We start from the raw sequence: 10,111 nt of genomic DNA, 5'->3' as shown, positions 1-10,111 counted from the left end.
AATTGAATATTAACAGGTATGTTTTCATTAGTGTATAATCACCTGAAAGAAAGAATTATTGTATTACCTTTAGAATGAGCTGTTTTTATCTACTGAGTGAGTTGGTGTTGAATTGCCAATTTTCTACAGTAGCCCAGATCGTATAAACCAAAACAAGATTAGATTGGACTTTTTGTGTTTTTTGGCCATTGTATGTTCTCCTACACACTTGGAAGGCGAGCAGTGTTCACTTGGTTGCAATCTGTAACTTCACAGGTAGATGCTACCTGATTCTACACACTGGTCCTTTAAAACAAAGTTTAGTCGAAGCAATATTTTTAAGTCAAATGTAATTGAAATATATGAAATCAAAAGTGTATTTACTCAAAAAATTTAACAAAACATAAATATTGTTAGGATAAACTGAATGCAAACAAATGGAGTAAATTGTACTAGATCCCATAAGGAGGCTATGCCCATCACACTCCAACACTGTAGGTGGCTGACCCTTTACCTTGCACTTAAGTCATAAAATGATATGTCAATGTTAAAATTTTAGGGATTGATATTTTTGAGTTGAGTTGAGTTTTACTTGGTGTTTAGTCAATCACTCTTGCTGCTGCCTGTGTGAAACATTGCTGTGATTATAGCCAAATGGAAGAATCCATTATGTTTTTTCCTAATGTTCGCTAGAACAAAAAGAGGTTGAAATAAAATCGGTTTCCACTCGTTGATTTTTAATTCATTTTTCTGTCAGCCTTTGGCTTATCCTTCCATATCCTGTCTTTTAATCTCGTTTTCCAATTATTCTTTTCTATCTCTAGAATCATTATACTGTGCAGTTTTGCCATTTTAATTTTCTTAGCTGTACTCACAGTAGCAACAGATGATTGTTATTGTTACCCCATGACAACATCTTACCTTACAGCTAACATATGTAAATTATAGCAATGGGGGAGCAGCAGAGTACAACTAAACCACTCGTGTACATTAATGAAAGACACCCACAGTTTAAAGAAAATAAAAAATCTCACATCCTGTGATTTACAGTTTATGTTTAGCAGCTGTCTTCATCCAAAACCCCCCATCTCATCTAACAGTCATAGCAGGCTATCCCTTAGCCTCCAAACAGTGAGTCAGACCCCACCCAATCCCTGTTCTGTCCCTTGTGGCCAATGCAGTCCCAGCCCCGCCCCCAGAGGTGGCAGCAAAACACATTTGGAGCTGCTCTGTCCTGCTATTTTCACAAGTCATAAATCCCTGTTCCCACAAATCGTATTTCAGTCAAAATGTAAGTCTAACCCATAGGAAATAAAAAACTTTTGGAGCTTTGACCCTTAGGCTGTATTAAGACCAAATCAGGCGTTGTGGCAATTAGCTCCAGGGTGGTGTGACGTGTGGGGTGGGGGTTTATTTGTGCTTTAGAATGTAAATGCATTATTTCTCTGATTCATTGGCTTTCTTAGTACCGGCGCTCTCTCTTCACATTCACCCGACCACAGCTGTCTGTCTCTCTCTCTCAAACAAATGAATGCAAATCAAAAGAAGCTCCTTAATATTGTTATTTTGCAGAGTAGACTGAAAGCCAGACAGACGTCAAAGCTGGGTAGACAAAATAAAACAAGTAAGGACGCAACTGAGAGAGTATCATAGTCTGAACTCCGTCTTGATGGCGCCTGTTTCAGTAATATTTCAGACTGACTGTGGAGCAGTTGGATCGGTCTGATCGCTGGTTCGGCCACCGCAGCGTGACATTGGGTTGTGTATCTCCAAAAGTTGATTCTGTTTAACTTTCTGTTCCAACTTGTGCACCGCAGGTTGCTGTGTTCTGTTTTGTTTGTTTTTCTTCGGCATCCTCTTTTGTTAATCGTTTGTCTGCACACCAGTTTTCTTGGTTGACACTGCGGTTCAGTGGTTAGAACAGCTGTTTCCAAACAAAAGGTTTTGAGTTAAAATGTCACTGTTGGTTGACTTATTTTGAATCACAGACTGGTTCAAGACCTGAGGGTGCATAAGAACACAACTGACTTAATTTTTTTGTTCTCGTTGATTGTTCTTCTCAGAGAAATCCAAGACTGGACGGAGTCACCTTACAGTTTCAAGAAAATCACATGAGAGCTCACTGTGGGGAGGACTGCTGCAGTTTTTCTCAGTGATGCATTGTTCCTCAGACATGCAGTATGTGCTGTATGTAACAGAAGAGCAGGTGTAAAAATACAGAATAGCTATAAATGAACCATACAGTAAGGAAGGTTGTTGAGAGAAGACATGTGATTTAAGTTTGAATCTACAGGGATATCCGTAACATTAGACGTTCAGTAAGGGTACCACGTAATTATCTAGAGAGCAACTTCACTAAAAGAACTAATAAAAAAGAAACTGAAAACCGATTCTTAGAAAAAGAATTAGAAAAAGAGTAATATTAAATGTCAAAATAAATAGAATGAGGAAAAACACCCCACAAATATGTGTTTAAAAAACTATTCAGAATTTATTAAAAAGGTATAAAATTACTACCCAAATTATTTACATTAGTAAAGAGATTTTTCTTTATCTCCCTGGACATTGCTTATTTAATCATTTCATTGTCTTCTTATTTATTTATGGCCTGGTCTTGGGAGTTTGCTGATCTCAGATCCCTATGCTCTATATGCTCTGAAGCACTACCATTCCACTAAAGTGAGCGCACACACATTTTTTTCAGAGTGCTTCATTGTTCTTACTTCCAACTTCATTCATTGACAAGTAACATTATATCCCTTATTAAAAGTCTCTGTTGGCACAGTGTTAAACACATACTGTAGTCCCACTGTCCACTGCCAAAAAGAGATCCTTATTTTCTATTCAAAACATCTTGGGTTGGGCAAATTGTTGGTGCGGGTTTTTATTTGTTTTTTCACTGGGAAAATTAACTATATTTTTAATAAAAAATATTATCATTATTCAGAATTGTTATATTCAATTCAATTTCAATTCNNAGGTCTAGACCGAACTCCTTACATCCTTACTGTACATGTTTTCCTCTCACATACACATCTGAAAAGAAACTCATTCGCAAGTACTGAAAACCACACACATACAAGCACAATGCTTTTACATACACTGAAACACAAAATAATATGCTCACATACACAACTGAAAAGCTCTCATGAAAACTGTTGAAAAGCCTTCACACATACTTGTAAAGTTTGCTAAAATGCTCTCATATAGTACTGTGAAAACCTTTCACATAAACTATTGAAATGCTTTCATACTTCATACTATGTGCACATATACACAGCATAAAATGTTTCTCTCACATATATATATAGAACCAAACTCATTCTCTACTGAAAACCTCACACAGTCAAATGCTGTTACATACGCTGAATAGCTCTCAGCTCTGAAAACTAGTGAGACCTTTTACATAAACTACTAAAAGGCATTCACACATACTAGTAAAATGTTCACAGATATACAGCTGAAATGCTCTTATAAGTCTATCATACTAAAATATCATACGTACAGTGTGTATTGAGGCCAGTGCTTTGTCCCAGAATGCCGTAGTGTGGATGAGAGAATAGATGTTGGCTTTAGGAGAACTACTATCCATACACCAACATCAGATCAATGACTTCATCCCTCCAGAGCAGGAGGCAGCCAGTGGAACCTTTATAAGTCCCTGAAGGATCTCCTGTCCTTGAAGAACAATGGAGAAATTGGACAGATTGATTTTAGATTGCATTGATAGCACACACACACTCTTAAAACACTATAAATGATTTCATGCACAAACCCAAGCACACACTCGCTCAGCTGAGTCTGTCTTTCTTAGGCCAAGTTTTTAAAGGAGGTTGACGAAATCATTTAACACCTCAAAAACTACTTGCTAACTACTGCGGTTTGTTGGGAGGTTGTTACATCTACGCCCTGTAGGTGGAGACATTTACACAGGAACTCACTCACATGTATCTGCATGCATACACATACACACACAATATGAGAGAAATGTGTCCTAGAGCTAAGTCCCAAACAGGGAGGGAGGCGATAAGATTTAGAGGTTCACTTCTGGAGCAGGGCAGTGAGAGCCATTCCCTGTACTCTGCATCAATATGAGAGAGAGCCGGGCAGCAAGGCCGACTGCACCAGAATAAAACACACTATCGTCAAGCACCAGCCTTTTATGGCCCAGCAAATGTGATTTTTCTCTTTATGGCTGAAATATTAATGTTTCTATTTTGGTATACTTAGAAAGAAAACAGCACTTTCCAGTCCCGAGGTGCCAAGACAGAAGGGGGACAGAGAGAACGGGGGATTTAATAAGTGATGTCATGGCAAATAAAAGGGTGGGTCAAGTATGACCTTCAGTCAGCGACTACTATAAAGAAAAAGCAGAGCCAATGTAACGGACATGAAAAAAAAAATTACGATTATTTTAATCCCATTTCTTACCATTTTTACTGGCAGAGCATCCATTGATGTACTTTCTATTTATGAGTTGCATCAACTGGGACTAAAGGTACCCTTAGTCAAACTGGGCAGGTTGATCCCTCCTCTGTCTGGCTAATCGTTGGTCAAATGTTCTCCTTTTCTCCTTTTACAACCTTTTCAACTGAGATATAAACAATCTCCCACTCTCTCTCCATCTCTTCCTCACTCATCTCTTTCTCACATTACGCTAGGTTAACTTCTTTCAAAAGCACACCAGTTTAAAAACTCAACGGACCACTAAGTAAATGTCATTATCATAACATCAAAGATTAATGTTACACATAAAAAATTTACATCGATAACGTTAGCTAGCTAACTACATTTACATACATCATCTACACTAGGTGCAATATATCTCAATATGTTTGAGGTTTTTTGGGAGGCACAGCAAGCACTTTATCATGTAACTGTCCTGTCATTTTTATAGATTTTGGTATAAAAATTGACCAGATGTGGCCAGGCATTGTCACTGGAAGCTGCCTCCTGTTCTGGGTTTTGGTTCATCATCATCACATCTTGGTCAGAAAACAGGTGGTGCTTCTTTTTCTTCCGAGCAGCTGCTTGGCATCTGCTGTAAAGGTGGACAAGTTGTAATGAAGATATAAATGGCAAATGTAGCAAAATAAAAAGTGGATTATTTGCTCAAAAATATACTTGAGTAAAGAGTAGAAGTACATTTGAAAAAAAAGGCAGATGAAAAGCCTTTTTTAAATGTGCGTTACTTGTAATGTGTTACTCCCCACCCCTGGTAAGCATTAGCTTTGACAATTCTACATACACTGCTGGATAGAGTTGATGTCATTTCTTTGTTTTTGCTCTTAGAGTTTGATAGTGGGATTGGGTTCACTGAGGTAGCAGCTTCAACAACAAGCTGACAGCCAGTTGCCAGAACTCAAACCCAGCTCTTGTATATATACCTGGCTCCAGTCTGAGAGGACCAGTTCAATGACCTGCTTTTTACCAACTGATGTCTTGGCTGTGCAACGATTTGGGCTTGGGCCGTTATTATTCCTCAAAGAAAATGCTGCAATATTGTTATTCGTTTTGAAACTATATCAGCCTAGCCTTGGATTCAAACGGCAAAAACACTGCCTCAAAATTTCTGCCCATGTCATTGTCGTTGCCATGAGAGATGAGTCACATTTTGTGAGCATAAAGTAATCGTTAGTTTCAGCACACTTGGCCTTCTGTTCCTGACAGCCTTTCACTCCCTGTTCCATCTTGTATTACCATGTACAGAAAAATATTTAAAATCTTCAACATAAGATAAAGAAAGTAGAGGTGAGCAACTTGGTAGACTAATACAATACCCATTATCCCCAGCAGAACTGATTAGTGTGGTATAATTTTATTGTATGATATTCTGAAAATAAAAAATATTATTATTATTATAATGACGTTGGAGGGAACATTGGAAAAAAGGCAAAATTTGACAAGACCCTGTGTAGGGTTAGAGTTGAGGGTCATATCTTCCTTCCAATGGTCTTGGTTTCTTGCAGGGACTAAATACCGTAAAACTTCAATTAAAAAATAAACGCTGGTTTCAAGTAGATGCCTGGTCTAGATTTTTTGGATTCTTTGGATGTATAAAACCTCTTAAAGCCCACCCCTTGACCGGGTTCTGAACTGCTTGGGTCACCTATTGGATCACCTATGTGAAGTTACAACTGTTTTGTTATATAACACATTGTTAGATCAGTTAGATTCTCATTGTTCAATTCATTTTAAGGAAACCTTGAGCACCAAAGTAAAAAAACAAACAAGTTACCTTGCTGGCTACAAATTCGAAGGTTGGCTAACAGTATTTTGATACATGCTGCTCTCTGTCTGTGCATGTCTCTCGCTCTCTGTAGATCAAATGAATGATTCGTAATTGATATATTATCCAATATCCTTATTTTTAGTACATTTTTAAGTGATATTACAATATACCTTTTCAAATAAACTTTAAAATGTAATAGCATTTCCCATCTGTGCTGAGGAAGACATTCGTGCTAAAGGAATTGAAGGCCTGTCCCATATAGACACCTGTTTCGAATATAGGCAGGTTGAGTTCAGTAATTGAAGCTAATAAAAGCCTGAGCTATTATTTGAATTATACGCTATGGTATTTTTAGGATCTCACTGAGCTAGAGTCTGATCCAGATGTATCTGGTGTGGGGGACTTTCGAGGTGCCACTACAACCTGCAAGGCGAGGGTCATGTGACGATTTAGTAGCTGAGCTAAAATTATTGCTAGCAAGTTAATGTTGCGCTGAGTAACACAAAATATAACATATTACTGCTACTGTTGAGTAAGTAGAAAAACACCATGATTCCTTTTTCAAATGACTCTGTATCACATAGATGATTGATTATTCAATTGTGACTTTTTGAGTATTTTACTTGCTCTTATATAAGTAGTATAACAGGGGCCTAAAATGAACAGCTTGTTTTATTTATTTTCTTTTTCCACATTAAAAGTCAGGAAATGTATGAAAATGGACATTATAGCATTTACCAGGATTTCCGACCATTCTCAAAACAAAATCAATGCTGGCGTCTCTTTGATTGCCTCCCTTCGCAGGCGTATAATCCTAAATAAAGCAGTCTATAATTTATTCCAGTCTCCAAACACTGCCCTCAGGGAGATTTTTCTCCACTGCAAAAAACACTTTCAGAAAGCCAAAGTTAGATTACTGCATATAGCCCCTTTTGAGTCAACTTTATTGAAAAGTGAATGTGAAACCTTGGCAGTAAACAACTTATGAAGTTGAGTGTTTAGTTTGGAGGTCTATGAAGAGGCAGGGTGGGGGACATGTAAGCAGTCCCTCGGGTAACTTGTGTTGAGTGGGATTGATTCTGGTGTGACAAAGGCCAGTGTCAGCAACCTGATGGCTTTCAGAAGGACACATCTTCAGTTTGTTTTCTTTTAGGATACTAACAGTAGATCCCATACACACTATTCCACCCTTTACACATGTGTAACAGTGATGGTCTCAGTGGAAACTTCATTTTGGGGAGCATCTGTTTTAATTAACCCCGTCACTTTGGGTATGCTTGTATGCCAGAACCCCCCACTTATTCTCCAGTATTCTGGCTTACTGATAAAGGTGTAACTTGTCCCACTTGAACAAAGCTAACATCACAGTCAGGGAAACAGACTGTCTCAGACTGTCAAACTTCCTAAAGCTCAAAATGTCACACTTTGCATCTATCTAAGTCTCACATTTTTTTTCTTGAATATCTCACTCAAATGTTTGAACTTTGGACAGAGCTAGGTTGGCTTGGCCTTGTGTTTGCAGTTGTATGCTATGCTAAAGTAAGATAATGTACTTGCTTCATGGCTGTCGAAGTGTATTTCCCAAAAATGTCAAACTAATTACTTTTAATAATATTCGGTCCCACAGACCCACCACAGAATAGATATGAATCAGGTTAAGGCTGCACACACACCAAACCTACACCCTTGACTCAGGGGGTCTCTGATGGCAGACTCTGGGATTTTGGCCATTCAACACATTTTATGGAAGCTGACTTTGGCCTTTGTGTACAACCTTTTCAGGAGAATACTTGAGGTAGCTCCCAGTCATATCATCATCTCCATCTTGGTCACCAGGGAACAGCAAAAAGTGCACATGCTGAATAAAGTCACACCTGCTTCTCCCATATGGGACTTCTCCCTTATTGTGAAAATGAATTTTCTTCTTCTCTTTTCTCTCCTCTCCTCTCTATGTTTTTATCCAAATCAATGAGCTGATCCAGCAACTTGTGGCTTGACATCTGACTGATTGCCTCACACAAAAAAAAACTGCAACCAAATAAAATAACTAAATGAAGCTGATGCACCTTGATAAGAGCTCTATTCAGCCATTGTGAAATAGGCCTGAATGAAGCTTTGGCTATTACATCAACCACACATAGCAATGTGAATGAACACACACACACAAACACACATACACACACTTTTTAAATGAATCTCATGCACCAAGCTGTGGAATTGTGTTGGAAGGTAGATTATTCACGCAGAATCGACTACAATTTCACGGCTTTCTGGAAATAATTAGCGTGACATTTATTCAAGCTTTATAATTGGTTAAGACTCCAGACCCTCACCTCTAATAAAGTTGTCATTGAACCTTTAATGCTGCTGGCTCCCATGACAGCAGGGGAATATGCAGCCTGGTGCAGGGCGGTCAAATCATTTGGAAGAGGATAATGCAGTCAGGTTTATGGTGCGTGTGTGTGTTTGCGTGTGTGTGGCGAGTAGTTAAAGTGCAAAATGCAGTCCACTATTCGTCCAAGCCCTAATGCAACCTGCCCATCGTGTGATGATGAGACAATTTCTCAAGGTATTTTTTTTTTTTTTAAAGAGGCCTCTCTGATGTTTCAGTCTATATAAAAAGAATAAAGGGCTTTTACTTAGAAGTTGTTTGAAACCAGTCATCTTGTCCTCTTCCTCATCACTTCTCGTCTCCTTTCCACCTTTCTTAGTCCTCTCCGTCACTCCCGTTAAATTTCGTGACTTGATTCCTCACCCTTACTGCTTCTGCCTTTCTCAACTCTCCCTTCTATCTTTGCTTTCTGGATTATCCTTTCCCTTGAAGAAGAGCTATTATTAGTTTATTCACTCCACTCCTCTCTCTGCTTTTCCTCCTTCACCTCAGTTTCTCACCTGCGCTTGTGGAATAGTTTGCCGGTCTTCATCTCTAGAGTCTTCACATCTCTCTGTCCATTAGGAAACAGAGCACAGTGTGTTTTTGTTGCACTAAAACACAATGATTACTCTTTACGCTGTTTCCCATGTTGTTGCACTCTTTATTTATTTAATTTTTTTTTAATATACACACAGAGACTGCACTCACCTACCCCCCTAAATGTTGCACAGGTTTCTTACTTCACTGCGGTAGGTGAGTGGTTTCACCAAAGTTTGTTGGAAGTAACTGAAGGAGTGTTGTAGTTGGAAAACTGTTAAAGAGTCTAATTACCATGAATGGGTCTGAACAGTTTAATGTACCTCAAAAGGTTTGAATGAAGATTCCAATTGAATGATAGGATATAAGATGACAAAGTGGAGAAAGCTAAACTGCTGGATTTAATTTGCATTAGTAAATTTGTATTTAGTTTAAATCTTAAAAAATACTTGAACCTGTCTGTCCTTCTTTCCGTCGGTCTTTCTTTCTGTCTATCTGTGTCTGTTTCTCTTTCTCTCTGCCTGTATGTCTGCCTGTCTCTCTGTCAAACTGGGTTAATTAGCTCATCTCAATCAGCTGTGTGTTGCCAACTGCAGTTAAGTGTTGCCATGGTGATAGGACTGCTGTGTCTCCTGTGTTTAACAGGCTTCATTTAATAGAGATTTTCGCTTCCATTCCATGCTATAGACACTAATGGAAAGGTCTAAGAAGAGCTGAAATGTTCATGAATTTCGAACTGAGATTGTGTCAAAAATATGAAAGGTATGGTAGGTAAAAAGATGACCTAATGCCAGAAGGTCCTGCTTGTCATGAACAATTTAAAGTCTCAATGGAGTTTCTATGTCAATGTATGAATTTGTTTACTGGGGATTTGAAAAGTAGAATGACAGCTAAAATTTCTGAAATATGTGGAAATTTGAGAGTTTGAATGGTTTTTCTAGCTGAAAGTATAAATGAGTAGTTTCATGAAAAACTGGGAATTCTCCATA

General features: G+C 38.3%; 1 protein-coding gene across 1 annotated transcript in view; it reads left to right on the top strand.

Moving 5' to 3' along the window:
• The window catches only part of LOC118321455, a gene marked incomplete in the record, with an annotated part of 33,764 nt that overhangs the window by 22,736 nt on the left and 917 nt on the right, over positions 1-10,111 (top strand).

The sequence above is a fragment of the Morone saxatilis genome, unplaced genomic scaffold (assembly GCF_004916995.1).
Source record: "Morone saxatilis isolate NCDOM2014 unplaced genomic scaffold, NCSU_SB_2.0 Contig12, whole genome shotgun sequence".
Taxonomy (NCBI): Eukaryota; Metazoa; Chordata; class Actinopteri; family Moronidae; genus Morone; species Morone saxatilis.
This window is presented reverse-complemented; position numbering and strand designations above follow the sequence as displayed.